The sequence below is a fragment of the Carcharodon carcharias genome (genome assembly GCF_017639515.1).
Source record: "Carcharodon carcharias isolate sCarCar2 chromosome 37 unlocalized genomic scaffold, sCarCar2.pri SUPER_37_unloc_1, whole genome shotgun sequence".
In the NCBI taxonomy this organism is placed as follows: Eukaryota; Metazoa; Chordata; class Chondrichthyes; order Lamniformes; family Lamnidae; genus Carcharodon; species Carcharodon carcharias.
The window spans coordinates 6,061,960-6,077,937 of record NW_024470758.1 but is presented as its reverse complement, the minus strand read 5'-3'; the positions used below and the strand labels follow the sequence as shown (position 1 = coordinate 6,077,937).

Below are 15,978 nucleotides of genomic sequence, written 5' to 3'. Positions count from 1 at the left end.
GACCTTAATGATAACAACTGTATCAGTCGGAGTCACGCAGGGAGGAGTGATCATTTCTGATTCCTACTTGTCTCCCAGGAATGAAGCAGACAGCATTACAACATTGAGAAGCTCAGAGTAAGGAAAAAGGGAAACTCTTCAACCGAGTCTCCCTGGGGAAAAAAGGCAACATTTGCAGCGGTGTGTGAGTATTTTGGTGCCTATATTATATCTCCACTGCCTGGAAGATGTTATATTTCATTATCACAGTTCACGTGAATTAGTAAAGATAGAACCAGGACTTCTTCAGCAGCTTCCAACTGCTTGAAATTCTAGAAGAGGCAAATATGTTTCACAAATTGTGTAATGTCCCACAGAGGGGTAATAAGGATACATGACTATTTCACTCATAAACCACAATTTAAACCGAAACCCCATTTCCCCTATCGGATGGATGTGAACAATCCAACCAGACTATTTACAACAGAAGCGGATTCTTACCCAGAGTCTTGGGATCAATATTAACCTCCCAAACAGGGTCTCTGAACCAGATTATATAATCATTGATCAGGTTGCTGCGGTGAGATGTTGCTGTGCACGTTCAAGCAGCAATCTCACTTACCAAGACACACCTCTGCTCCCGCACCATTGGACGTGAAGCTTTAGGTCTTCCTGAGGTTGCAAAATGTGGTGGAAAAATTCAAGTTCCTCTCTTCCTCCCGCCCGCTGCCTCTCTTCCTCCAGTTCTGCCCTTCTCTAACTCCCCACCCCCCTCCTCTCTCCCTCGCTGTCTCCCTCCCTCTCTCCCTCCCCGGCTCTCCTCCCCTTCCCTGCAACACCCCATCACACCCCGCCCTGCCCACACCCCCTCTCTCTTTCAAATCTTACTTCCTGTCTCTGGGGCCTGTTTTATCCCCAGGCTACCCACTAACCCTGGCCTCTGGGACTCTCAGGCCGGCCCGAGCTCTTTAACCGGCTCCATTCACAGGTAAAGTGACTTCAGTTCCCACAATAATATCCGTGCTCCCTGTACCCCTCTACCCACAAAACTGAAATTCAGGTCAATGCTAACATGAAGACTGTGGGCTGCGGTTTCCACTCCTGCTGTTTGAAACAATTCGCTATATGTGTGTACAGTGAGCAGAAAGAAATTGCTGTACTTTGTAAATATTTCTTACTGAACTTACTGTTATTCTGCTTTAACAGGACTAGTTTGAATCTCATGATATATTGGCAAAACGATAAATGAACTGCATTTGAAATTTAAACATATCAGAAATTGCTCTAATATTCAGTTGGTCTGAACTCCACTGGACTGATGAAAGATCAACTCCTGTGTCCAATCAGTAAGATAGGCAGCCTCCAAGAAAGAGGTTTAACAGAGAGGGAAAAGCCCTGTTGATTGGATTTAGTTATTGTTAACAAAATCATCATCGGACTGATTTTCAGGATTAATATTCCACAAAACTGATGGAAGAATTTGCAGCTGGGGAAATATAGAGAATGCAGGGGTGACAGGATTCTCTGTGTATCAGCAGCAGCTACCGGTAACTGACCGTGGATGGGGTTCTAGTATTCAACAGGAAATCGTTAATCGTGAGAGGAAAATGTTCTCAATAAAGGAATGAAGCCTCGTTTCAGTTCCCTCCAGGTTTTCGTTTTCGTTATGAAGATGGGAGGAGAAATTAACTTTGACTGTTAAGGAAAAATAGAGAGGGTGATGATTTGTTTGGTCCAGGATTAGGAAGATGTGAATATAGGAACGGACGGAGACTGTTCTCCACTCAATCCTGTTCAGCTCATGACTGGTCTGTATTTGAACTTCATCCATCCACCGTGTTTTTATAATCCTTAAAATACTTGCGAAAACAAACAATCAAAAACTATCAGATGCAGTTCGAAATGTTCGAATTGGCCTCAGGTTCAAAACCACTTTGCGGGAGAGGGTTGCAGATTTGCACGGTCCTTTGTGTGAAGGAACCTTCCTGATTTATCCCTTGATCGGTTTAGCTCAAATTTTAAGTAAGGCCCTCTTGTCTTGTAGAAATGGAGATCGTAAACTCAGCCCCAATTGCTCGCTCTCTCTCCTCACCATTCCAGCTGAATTTTTCTGCTCTCTGTAACTCTCGTTGGCCCTTGAGCTCCCTCCAGGAGCTGCTTGGTTCCAGAAATTAAATCACAACTCGGTTCCTTCATTTAAACCAATGACTGCTTCTTTAAGGAAGTTCTTCATCCCGATTTATCGAGTAATTTGTTGGAACATACGAACAAAGAGCAGGGGTTGGTCAAGAGGTTTTCCGAAGTTGCAGGGATAGGGTCAGACTGCGAAACAATGCTTCACGATCCAGAATACAGCACGACGAGGCCGCGACAGATTGAGACAGATTAGACAGTGAGAAACAGTTTCTATTGGTGCAAGGCACCGGTTTTAAATGAACCAATGTGGACATGAGGATTCATCTTCCCTGGTGAGTGGTGAGGATCTGGAATACACTGTCTGAGACATGTGGTAGAGGCAAAATAAAATCGGGATTTCATAGTGGAACTGGACAGCCACCTGAAGACATAAGTTTACATGGCTATGGAGACAGCTCTGCGGACAGAGATAGCTGAGTTTCTGCTGAAGGATCTCAAGAGAGACAGAGGGTTTCTCTGTTGCCGCTATTCCATGTGAATGGGTGTGAGGATCATTCAGCACTATTTTGTCTCTGGAACAGGATTTGAGTGTGGAGTTCATCTGTCGGTCTCTGTGGATTAATTCTTTATCGCTTTGCCCCTGGGACAGGATTTATTTTCGGGATTAATCGTGGATCTGTCAGTTTCTGATGATGTGCATGTGTGTATGATTTATTCTGTATCATTCAGTCCATTGAATACTGTTAGAGTATGCGATTCAATATGTATCAGTCAGTCACTGATGCCATGCCTGTGTTAATGATTCTTTCTGGATCTCTGTCTTTTGCTCACAGTTTGAGTGTGGGATTCATTACGTGTCTGTCAGTCCCTGAGACACTTTGCAAATCTGGATTCATTCAACCCAGAATATACCTCACTGAAAGTGGGCCATTTGTTCTAACAGGTAAACTGCCCGACAAGATCCTCCACCTAGAATACTTCATGTAACATTCTCTGTTTATCCCTGTAATTCATTCTCCCTCCTACACTTATCTAGAATTCCCTTAAATGCAGCTTATCTAATCGTCTCAGTAGCTCCAGGCAATAGTTGGCCTGTAACTGCTGCCGATTCAGTAGGAATAAATTAATTAATCATGTTTCCTAAACTGTATTTCATATTTGCATTCTATGCCTGCCCCATCACATCACAAATTCCTCACATTGACCTGTTTCCGCGACACCGACAATGTGAATTTCTACCGCTCTGTTGCGGCCAGTAGATGGCAGCACATTCTGATATAGTGAAGTTGAAAGATCAGAGACAACAGAGGATACTTGTTCATATTATTCGGGAAGGGACAGTTGTAGAAATACGATGGATGGAGATGACCTTTTCTTATATGTATTATGTAGCAAGCAGTGGTTATCGTCTGTCCCTCGATACGAGGATGACATCCACTCAGGACCGTGAGTTTCTGCCATAGGTCTTCACAAGAGTGAACAGGCCGATTCTCGGCCCACAGACCTTTTGACACATGGGGACAGGGTGTCCCACGAGGTAGTGAGATCCAAAGTGCAGGATTTGCTTCCTGTTACTTCTTCTTAGCCGCCGTTCTGCCCCATCATTAAGATCTGGGGACTCACAGCGTGCTGCAGCTTGGGGGTCAGGTTTTTGTTATTTTGAATAGTGAGATTAATATGAATGCTGTAGCGTTTGAATTAACGTTTCAGAGATTCTTTGAAGCATTTTCTAAATCCTCCCCTGGAATGTTGTCCATTTGAGAGTTGAGAAAACAGGACTTGGCGGATGAGACGCTTTTCGATTATCCGGTCACAGTGTACAGTCCATCCAAGTTAATTTTTCAGGAACAAAAACAAAAATACCTGGAAAAACTCAGCAGGTCTGACAGCATCTGCGGAGGGGAATACAGTTAACGTTTCGAGTCCGAATGACTCTTCATCAGTTGAACAGTCATATGGACTCGAAACGTTAACTGTATCCCTCTCCGCAGATGCTGTCAGACCTGCTGAGTTATTCCAGGTATTTTTGTTTTTGTTCTAGATTTCCAGCATCCGCAGTATTTTGCTTTTATCTTAATTTTTCAGGAGTTTGGCCTGAATGCTGGTGGAGCTGCCTTCAAGAACGACACCACAGTTTGTTCGGCAGTGCTCCCACGGAATCTGGAGGGTGCAGCGGAGACATTGCGGATGGAATTTATCTACCGCTCTTATGAGTCGCCGATGCAAAGTTAAGTAGTTATAACGATGCATTCGACCCGTCAGCCTATGCCTTGTTTGTGAGAGCGAGACACATACTCATCTACCCCTCTCTGCTCCATTTCCCCTGAACTTAACCTCCCAGAATATTTCATAATTTTAAAGACCTGTATGAGACCACCCCCCAGCCTTCATTCTTCAAGGGAATAGGTAGACATCCTGAAAATCATGTCGTGTCTGTTTACCACTTGTTTATTTTTTCATAGTGTATGGGCGTCTTTTGCAAGCCCAGCATTTGATGATCATCTCACATTATCATTGAAGTTACAAGTGAAGCAAATTACTGTGGGTCTGGAGTCACATGTAGGGCAGGCAAGGGAAGTGCGGATGATTTCTTTCCGTAAAGGGCATTCGTGAACCTGGTGGGTTTTTACTACAATCGATGATAGTTTCATAGCCACCATTACTGAGCCGAGATTTTCATTCAAAATTTAGGAAATATTTTAATTTCAATCTGCTCTGTTGGGATTTAAACCCGTGCCCGCAGAGATTAGCCTGGCACCTCTGTATTGTTAGTCCAGTGACAGCAGATTCAGCTAATGATCGAGCCGCTTCATGGGAAGATTGGAATTCTCTCAAAGCATTTTATTAAACCGATTGATGCACAGCTTTTGTTCCAGTTGGACACATCAATAATGTAACGAACCTGATCAGGTAACAAAATGAGTTAGAAATTAATGCACAAATTAACAAGAGCAGACATTTTGAGAAAGAGCCCTGCCATGTTAGGAAGGAAATGCAGAAACTTCAGCTGACGAGTGAGACTGCGGTTTTCAGGAAGTTAAATTTTTCAGGAAGTTAGATTTCTAAAGAAAACGACCACGGAAGGACTCGAACCTACAATCTTCTGATAACTTCTAAAAACACCACTGAAATTAAACGCCTTATCCATTAGGCCACGCGGTCAATTAACAAAGGATAGAACTGATGCTAGTGCCATGTAAATAAATACCGTGGTTGTGTATTTTTCCATTTCGATTTTTGGATGATCCGCTGAATCCCAGATCCATGGCCTCAGGGTCTGAGTTTAACTCTGTGTCTTTCTTTGGAAAATAAGGATTGGGAGATCGGGAACTCAGTTCCTATTGTCCGCACCCTCTCCTAATCATTCTCTTGCAGTGTTTTGAATCTCTCTCACTCTCTGCCTCGTGGCCTCCCCTCAACCACTACTAAATTCCAGAAAATAAACCACAGAACAGCCCCTTCATATAAACCAAGAACAAAGGAAGCCGTTCTTCCCGAATAAATGAGCAATTTGATCGCAGTTTCCGACATGTTAAAGCGATAGATTCAGAGAGAGAAACTTCTACGATGGTTGGAATTTTGGAATCGGGGGAGGGGGAGGGGTGTGGGGGCCGTTGGGGCTCAGTCAAAAAACAAGGCGTTTCTGGAGTGAAATAAGGAAATATCTCTCTCAGCAAAGGGGCCTGGAATTTCAGAGATCCCCTCGGGAAACAGCGCTTTAATTTTAAATCCCAGTTTTATAGACTTGTATTCGTCAAATATATGATGGATAAGCGAGAAAATGGGTATTTATCTGCCCCGGAACTTTCATCCTTGAAACATTATTGAAGACATTGAGTTATGCATTCACTGTAATCGAACCCAGGTTTCTTTGATGAAAAATAGGAATTCTACCCCTGAATCACCAATCCGCCCATCATGCTGAAATCAATGTATTTCCCTAACTATAAGATCACTGCACTAAAACAGAAAGCAAACTGAAAGTAACCTGAAGAAATAAAATAATTTAGGGACTGGAATGCTGTTACAGAATAGGCAGCTTCGGGAATCTAAGCCGAGTTTCCCACGCCCTAGTGACGCATTGTGCTCCTGATCCAGTAATGCACAGGTTTGGACCGATTTCATAACTTTTAAACTATTTTCTAATCTGATTATCAAAGTATCACTTCCCTTATCATTGCTCTACAGTCCCTCATTGTTCAAATCCCACGTCTGGAATTCGGTATTTTTAATCACTCACAGACAGAACTGTCAAGAGAGTTTAGAGAAAGTAAATAAAGATGAATTGTTCCCACTGCCTCAAGGGTCAGTAACCAAACAGGGCAGATTTTAATTCATTCGAAAAGGAACCAAAGACAACGTGTGGAAAAGATTTTCTCGTAATAAATTGTGAGCATTTGGAAAGTCTGCCTAATCGGCAGGCAAACCCATGACTGCTATCATCTGGAAGTGCAAAGGCAGCAGACACATGGGAACACCAACATGTGGAAGTTCCCCTCCAAGCCGCACATTATCCTGACTTGGAAGTAGATCGCCATTCCTTCACTGTCGCTGGTTCAAAATCCTGGAACTCCCTCTCTAACAGCACAGTGGGTGTACCTACACCACAGGGGCTGCAATGGTTCAAAATGGCAACTCATCACCAGTTTCTGAAGGACAATTGTGAATGGACAATAAACGCTGGCCTAGCCAGCGACGCCTACATCCCGTAAATAAATCAATCAGCACCCACAATATTGTTGTTGTTGTTGATGTTTCTGTGTAGGTGTTTATCTGGATAAAGAAACAGGTTCTGATCAGCCCTTTGACAGACAGCCGAGATTGCGTCTATTAAGCCTGCGAGATCAGACTCCAACGTGTGCAGGGAATGTGGAAGAGCGAGAAGGAGGGAACATCCTGTGTTGGATAGGTTTCCTCTAAATAAAAACAAAAGTTTGCATTTCTTCAGCTGTTTTGACAACCAGAAGATTTCAAAACGATGCGTGACAAACACTGGAGAACTTCTCAAGTGTGTCTGGCATTTTAAAGCAGGAAATTGCTGAAATTTCCAACCGTTTGTTTCACATTGTCAGGCTGCATAGTCCTTCAGACAGGTTTCCATCTGGACACACGGAGTGAGCGGATTTGTGAACGGTAGTGGCTCAGGGGTAGATACCTCACTGGCCAGACTGGACTTCTGGTTCCGTTGCTTAACATCACCTTTTCGCTTTCTGAATCCAATTCTGGCCTCTGACTCATTCATATTTTTAATCATGAAACTGGATTTATCTTGGGGTTACAGATCTAAGGTAATTGTTAAAATAATAGAAAATACTGTATTTCCATCTCCCCTTACAAAAGTTCACACTCCATGGTGCTAAAGACCAATAAGTAGGCAAGCAAAATGTGAGCAGAATGTAAAGTGTTTGTAAAGGAATAAAGATAGGTTGAGATGGTGGACAGAAGTTTGGTAGATATAATAATGTGGGAATATGTGAGGATATGTGGGATAGATAAAAAATAAAACTAATAATCTTTAAATGAAGAGAGATGGCAGAATGCTGTGCTGCAGTGAGACTTGGGTGTCCTTGTATATGTATTACAAAACAAAGCTAGGTTGCAGGTACAGCAGGCTGTTAGGAAGGCCAATGAGGTGTTGGCTTTTATTGCAAGAGGGATGGAGTATAAACTCGGACATTCTTGTGATAACTGAAGAGGCTGTTGATGGTGAAAACCTTAGAGTATTGAGTCCTGTTTAGGTCTCCTTCTTTAAGGGGGAATATACTTACATTTGAAAGAGTTCAGATTTGTCCTGAGAAGGCGGTGGTGAGTTGCCATCATGAGCCACTGCTGGGAGTGTTGACATTGACTTTGGTCCTCAAGCCCTGAATTGAAATTTGACTCTATATACTTGCGGCTCAGACGTGTGAATGTCACCAACTGAGACACCCTGTGCAGAAGTAATTTCTCGGGATTACTAGCTGTTGTTGATTTGTTAGCAACTAAAAATACAAAGATGACTAGAACAAAGGTTCAAAACTGCAAGAAAAAGTATTTCAATAAATAACTCTGCAATGTTTGCAAAGAAAACAGCACTCTCACCGAATAAGTGGGAACGTGATTTGATCTCATTGAGTTGAAACTGATTTCTATGTGAAATGGCCATGAATCAATCTCAACATCAGCAACTTGCATGGATCAACCAACGAATCCACGTCTCCCAAGTTCTCTGTCAAGTAATTCTAGTGCCTGTCTTATACTATTCACAGAAGATTGAAGGTTGTTGAGTGCACTTGCCAGTTAAACTAGGTAACTGGATAGGTTAAGTACAGATGGATGTTGTATTTTGTGCTGTGAGGCCAGTTAAATAATTCTGTTAAATGATAGCCAATTGCCATAGGAAGGTGGGATTAGAAAGGGCACCTGGGTGTCCTCGGGCTGGCATGGACAAGATGGGCCGAATGTCTCCTTCTGTGCTGTAATTTTTCTACAGTTCTATTTATATGAAAGTTTTGTTCCAGGAAACTGCCACCTTGTCACATCCTGCCCCAGGATATTCCAACACTTACTGCCCTGAGAAACTCATTTAGACACTTGCTGCTCACCAATTGATCATAGTCTTCACTAACATCCCTGATTCTTTATGGGATCATTGAATCACAGGACATAATGAGAACATTCGGCCCATCTGGACTCGGCTGGCCGTCTGAACGAGCAGCTCACCTGCTGCCACTCCACACTCATTTCCCTGTAACACTGCTCATTTTTCTTTTCAGATCAAGATCAAATTCCCTTTTGAAAACCTCAATTGTCCCTGCCTCCAGCACACTCTCAGACACTGCATTCAACATCCTAAACATATGCTGCAAGAAAATAAATTCCTTATGTGGTAATTGCTTTTTTTGGAAATTAAATCTGTGTCCTCTTGTACTGGCTCATTCCTTCAATGGAACAGTTAAACTGTATTTACTCTGTCCACACACCTCGTGATTTTGAATACCTCTATCAAATCTCATCTCAAACTCCCTCTCTTCAAGAAACACATTCCCAACTTCTCCAATCATTCAATGTGAATTAATTCCTCATGCCTGGAATCTTGTGATTTTTTTCTGCAATCTCACTAATGCTTTCACATCCTTGCTAAATTGTAGTGCACAGGATTAGATACGATACTCCAGCTGAGGCCGAAGCAGTGTTTTCTACAGGCTTCACATAACTTTATTGTTTTTGTACTACATGCTATATTGATGAAGCCCATGACGTCGGCTGTTTTACTGGTCATTCTTTCAACCTGTCCTGTGATGATAAATGATTTATGCACATAAAGAGCCACATCACTCTGTTCCTGCAATCCCTTTTGAATTGTAACCTTCATTTCATGTTGCCTCTCCCTGTTCTTCCTACAAAAACGAATGACACCAGGATACTCTGCAATAAATTTCACCTGGTAATTATCCGCCCATTCCATCAACATTTCTAAATCCCTTTGGAGTTCTACACTATCCTCCTCACAGTTCACAGTGCTTCTAACTTTTGTATCATCAGCAAATGTTGGAATTGTGAGCTTGCAACAAGATCTGGCTGATGAATTACAGGAAGGGCAGGGGCCCTGACACTGAATATAAGAAGTAGGAACAGCAGTAGACCACATGGCCCATTGTGCCTACCCTGCCAACCGATGATGACATGGTTGACCTTGGGCCTCAACTCTATTTTTCCGTCAGTTCCTGATATCCCACAAGTCCCCAAGAGACCTGGGGAGCTCCATAAGATAACTTTCTCCAGTCTAAAATGCAACAGTTCACCACAAATCTTTGGTTCCCGTCATTCAGCTCATTTCGTATCTGTGCTGCTATTGTCCCTTCTATTCAATGAGCTCTAACTTTCCTCAGAAGTCTTTTGGCCATCACTTTATCAAATGCATTTTTCAAGTCCATTTAAATCACGTCAAGGGCTTCACCCTCATCAAAATCTTTTGCTGTCGCATCAAAAAAATCTAACTGAAGTTAAGTAACTCGATTTGTTCTTACCAAATTGTTAGTGAGTAGAGAGGTTTAACTAAGTTATACTGCTATTTGCAATTGTTAGGAATGAGTTTTAGCTTTAAAGTTTAAGTTTGATTTGTATTTCTGTATGTGTGTTAAGAAAGCTTAAATGGAGTCTTAGTTTCATTTTAAAAAGGTGCTTGCATTTCTAATCAGGTTTACGACTTAAGAAGTTAAGCAAACACATCAGTAGAAGAATTGGGCTGTTGCCTAGCAACAGGGTGGCAGAGAGGCAGGTCCCTCCCACAGACACACACACAGGAGAGAAACTGCAGTTTTGATTTGGAAGCTGCGGACTCGGTTGGTTTTTGAAAGTTGCTGCCAAGAGAGACTGGAAAAGGGGGCAGATAGTTAGTCCCAAGCGAAAAAAAATGCCAAAATCCAGGGGGTGGAAGAGGGGAACGTCCAAAACAGACCTTCTGGTCAAAGGAAGGATGGGAACCTGGAACAGGTCCTGTTAATGAATTTAAGAGGAGGGGCAGAGGGAACGGCTTCAATCCTCTTGTGAAAGGTGGAGTGCAGTGAAACTGGTTGACTCACGGCTTGACAAGCTTCTGTGGGGAGTTGAGGAGAAATCCATAGCATCTGGTTATGGTGGTATCTGTCACTTGGTTTCAGGGTCTGGCCTGCCTTACCACAGGACGCCTATTGATACATGGATTGTGTAATTACTTTGGAAATTAAAGAATAAACTAGATTTTGCAACTTGCGTTATCCTTACAAATTTGTCTCCACCTGTAAAGTTATAATTGAGGGTGAAAGAGTATTGTAACATGGTTCATCTTTTCTCGTTGAATAAATGTTTTATTTATTTTTTTGCTAAAAGTTGATCAGCTGACTCCTGTGACTCTGTTCAGTAGCTAGTTTCCACGTATTTAAACAAACAAATAGAAGTTAGAATCTATCAAGCTGGGCTCCACTTTGGGTTGAGGATTGTCCTGGGGTAATCTCAGCTGGAACCATAACATAATCCATGCTGGTTTTACTTATTAATGTGCATTTTCCCGAGGTAATTTTCATGTTGTCGGGAATTTTCCTTTCTGAAATGTAGCTCACCACCCAGGTTAAACTAGCTGCCTTGTTGTTTCTGGGCTTATCCTTAGATATTTGTTTGAACAAGGATGTTACAATAGCAATTCTCCACTCCGCGGTCACCACCGCGAGTCTAAGGAATATTGAAAAATTGTGGCCAGCGTCCCTGTAATTCCTGCTTTCCTCCCTCAGTATTCTGGATGCACCTCGTCCGCGTCTGGTACTGAATAACTTTAAGTCTGTATCAAATCCCTTCTCCTCAAATTGCTTATTACCTTTATACTAAAATATCGATCGAGGTGAAACGGCTCACTTTCTGCTCAGTACAATTCCTAGATTACAAACAAAATATTATCAAATCAAATTCACACTATGGGGCTACCAGACCTGGCCGTCTCAGAGAAGTTGACAATTCTCTCAGAGAATACAACAGCTGAATGCTTTCATCCAGAAAATAGGGTTGTCTAATTACTGTGTTCGGGTAACATTACAGTGCGATCAAGTGGGCAATTGTTTTTTTTTTCCAATTGCCTTCATTTCCTTCATGTGTGTTTCATTGATGAGTTCTCTGCAATGGTGGGTCCAGTTCCCAAACTTACCCCTGATATAAGCAAACCGCTCTACCTAGACCGCAATGAGTTTTAGACAATGCACTGGGCGATTTACACGACAAATAACAACACGTGAGAGCACGCCTGAGATTTGAAATAGAGACCGCTCACATTCTCACTTATGAAACGTCCCATAGCGAGAATCACACGGCGAGACCAATAATTTAACTGAATGTATATAACTCAGCCAATATAGACATTCATTGGCACCCAAAAGATATCAGCCATTCTTTCAGAGCGCTCTAGGTACAAGAGAACATTGAAGAAATACACCAGGCAGTGTCTAGGTCAGGCAGTATCCATGGAGACGGCAAGAAATCTCAAGTTTCAGTTACACTCATTCTCTTCTTGGGATAAAATAACTCATTCTCTTATTAGGATAAATTAACCGTCCGATTACATGAGCAACAGTTTCTTCATTTACTCCACGTGCTTTTGCAGGGATAATTTCGTTATAAGGACTTCTCAAGTTCTAAAAACTCGCCCGGGTTTAAGTAAAACCCGCCTTTTCGCTCGTAAAAAAATATGCATCACAAGTGGTAACACACGAGGGATCGTCCGGGATTTGAACCCGGGACCTCTCGCACGATCATTTAACGAAAATCCCGAAGTGAAAATCATACCTCTAGACCAACGAGCCTTCGAGGAAAAAAAGCGAGGTAACCGCTATGTGCATTCATTGTCCTCCAGAGTGCGTCAACACTCTTTTTGGGTTTCTGTCCTAACACCAGAAAACAATTAAAAATTACACCTCATGGCAGGCAGCAACGTGGACACTGAAAGAGTGTTCACGTTTCAGGTCGATAGCATTTCATCAGAACTCAGCAATACTAGAATTGTGATAAGTTTTACACTGTAACTCCTGACACCGAGCTGGAACAGGAACTCGGCAGCCACTCAGTCTGCCGGTGCGTGCGCCGTCCCTCCCACCGCTGACGTCCTCGTTGTTCAGCCGTTGACGGTCGCCCACTTGCTGCCTCCCACTCACTCCCCTGCTCCCGAATGCCAGGTGCACAGACCCCAGACCCTCGCCGCCTCGCTCGCTGCGCTACATGCCAACCCTTATGCCGCACCGCTCGCTACCCGACTACCAAGCCGCTCACCTCCCACTTGGCACCTCCCTCCTGACCCATTTCGCCGCCCATCTCACCACAAGAACTGAGGAGATGGTGACAACAGAACAGCAAGTGAGGCGCTGAGGGGTAGGGAGCAGACGGAGGAGCGGGAGGTTACTGAGGCGCCGAGCGAGTCCGGCAAGCGAGACGGTGAGTACGACAGGGACAGCAATGCCGAGAGAGGCACACAAGAACAAGAACACGAAAATCAGGAGCAGTAACAGGCCATTCAGCCCATCGAAGCTGCTCCAGCATGGCTAATCTGAATGTGGCCTCAACTCCACTTTCCTGTCTGCCCCCCATAATTCTTTACTCATTCCTTTGTCAAATATATCTCCAATTCAGCCTTGAACATTTTCAATGACCCAGCCTCTCTGGGGAAGAGAAATCCACAGATTAATGTCCCACTGAGAGAGAGAAAGAGAAAAAATAAATTACCTTCTGTCAGTCTGAAATGGGAGAGCCCGATATTTTTAAACTGAGTCACCTGATTGTAGAGTCCTCCACAAAAGGAAACATAGTCTCAGCAGCCACCCTATCAAGTCCCCTCAGGATTTTATATCTTTCAATAAGATCACCTCCCATTATTCAAAACTCCAATGGGTATTGGTCCAACCTCCTCAACCTTTCCTCAAAAGAAAACCCTTGCATTCCAGGAATCAGTCGACTGAATCTTCTCTGACCTGCTGTAATGCAATTATGTCCTTTCTTAACTAAGGAGACTAAGACTGTACACAGTCCACCAGATACTGCCTCACCAACGCCCTGTATTTCTGTGGGGAAACTTCCATAAATTTATTTTCGATTCCTTCTGTAATAAACGCCAATGTTCCATTCGCCTTCTTAATCACTTGCTGCATCTCTATACCAACTTTTTGAGGCTCATGAACCAGGACCCCCAGAACCCTCTGCACTGTAGAGTTCTGCCGCATTTCTCCATTCACATGATGTACTGCTTTTAAATTCTTCCTGCCAAAGTGGACACGTTCACATTTTCCCAAGTTATTCTGCATCTGCCAATTATTGTCTACTCAGCCAACCAATCTAAATCGCTCTGTACACTCTATATGTCCTTCTTCTACAGTGAAGCAGAAACAAAGGACCCGTTCAACAGTTCTGCGAGTTCCTTGTTTTCCATTATTAATTCTCCAGTCTCACCATCTACGGGACCAACATGCACTTAAAGAATATTTATAAAGATTTATAGACTGAGTTCCGGATCGGGAGTGGTCCAGCGAGCGGAACACAGCAAAAACAGTGTTCATTTCGGGCTGAGTTTTATCTGCACCATCTCCGCTGCTGAAAGTGAGCTGGAGCGTCACCGGCTTTGACGTCACAGACACTGAAACTCCACGTGTGGAGCGCGTGATCTCTGCTGTTCCGGTGACAACAAACTCAACCAAAAGGTCTTTCCCATGTGGACCAATGTGAGAACATCCCGGGAAGTTTACATTTACCCCTCCTGCCGTGGACCCTCCGTGAATGCCTCCGACTCTGAACTAGAGTCAGAATCTTGGCGCAGATCCCAAACAATTAGCTTGCTAGATGCCCAGGAAAGGTTAAACAGTTTAACTTCTGGTCTTTCACCTGGGTCACCGCGCAACCGAATCCTCAGTCACCCCGATCCGATCAGCTGACCACTCCGCGGATCTCCTGACTGGCTCCCAACCTGTATGTTGATGCGGTCACGTACTTAAACCATCAGACCCACCTACTCACTCACCCACTAAACTCATGCACTCAGCCAGCTACCTAACTGCACACGTCACTCACCTAACCATTCAATCAGTCACTAGCTCACCCAGTCAGTCATCTATTCGCTCCCGCACAATGACTCGAAAGTTAACCTACCAGAATATGGTAGTTAATGTTGTAAAAAGGGGCCATGTACTTTAGTTCCATGACCCTGCCGCTGGGTTTAGATGTCCTACCACCTTCAATGATTTACCTCCATAAACATCCAAGTCCCACTGCTTCTCCACCTACCTTAGAGTTATACCCTTCACTTTATATTCTCTTTCCAAGTTCTTCCTGCCAAACCTCTCTCCATTGAACTTCATCTGCCACCTGTCTCCCCATTTCCACCAACAGGTCCAAGTCCATTTGAAGTTCTACACTACCATCCACGCTCTCCGCAATGCTTACAAGTTTTGTATCCTCCGCAAACGTTGAAATTTTGTCCTGGGCACAAAGGTCTCGGTCATTGATACTTATCAGGAACAGCTAAGGTCCCAACCCTTCCGCCAGGCCGAAAAGCATCAATTTACCACCAACCTCTGTTTCCTGCCAATCAGTCAATTCTGTATCTTTGTCGCGTAGAAGCGGCTCTGCTCCTTTTGCCACCTGTTTCACTCTTGGTGGCGAGTTTTCTTCTGTTAAGTGGTTTCAGATTGGAAAGTGGGGCGTGACTGGATTCATCTGCACAGAGAGGGGTTGGTGACGGCAGTTTCCCTGCTCCGGTGAAACAGTTGCTGATTTGCTTTTATCTAAAAATCGACTCTAGCGGGACTCGAACCCACAACCTTTGAATTTCTTATACAACAGCAGCTAGAAGTCCAACACGCTATCCGTTGCGCCACAGAGCCCATGACATCTAATGCTCCTTTTCTATTCCACATAAGGGAATTTCTGACATTGAAGAACAAAACGTTCAAACGTCAGCAATTTCCTACGTTTGAACAATGACAACATTTCAAGAGCACTCATTGCCTGTGAAGTGTTTTGGACGCCTTGTGGTTGTGAAAAGAGCGATAGAAATTCGAGTGAAAGAGGAGTTTCCTTGAAAAGGACATAGTCAGGTTGGAAAATAGGGCGGCTGAATTTTTTTGCAGAGAAGGATGAGGTGATTCATTTTGGTCGGAAGAAGACGGGGAGAAAAGAGAAAATAAAGCTTACAATTCCAAAGACGGTGCCGGAACAGCGGGAAATGATGTACATCTGCTTAAATCATTGAAGGAGGCAGTGCAGGTTGAAAGAATCGTTCATGAAGCATACAATATCCTCGGCTTTATGATGGGAGCATAGATTACAAGAGCAAAGCGGTTGTTTTGAACTTGGAAAAGACAGTATTTCGGCCACAGC

The 15,978-nt window shown here is 43.5% G+C and overlaps 1 non-coding gene across 1 annotated transcript; it reads right to left on the bottom strand.

Moving 5' to 3' along the window:
• Window positions 1-15,391: 15,391 nt before the first annotated feature.
• trnar-ucu lies at window positions 15,392-15,482 on the bottom strand. Its single transcript is given in 2 exon segments — window positions 15,392-15,427; window positions 15,446-15,482. It is a non-coding gene; the product is annotated as a tRNA-Arg (tRNA).
• Window positions 15,483-15,978: the final 496 nt, after the last annotated feature.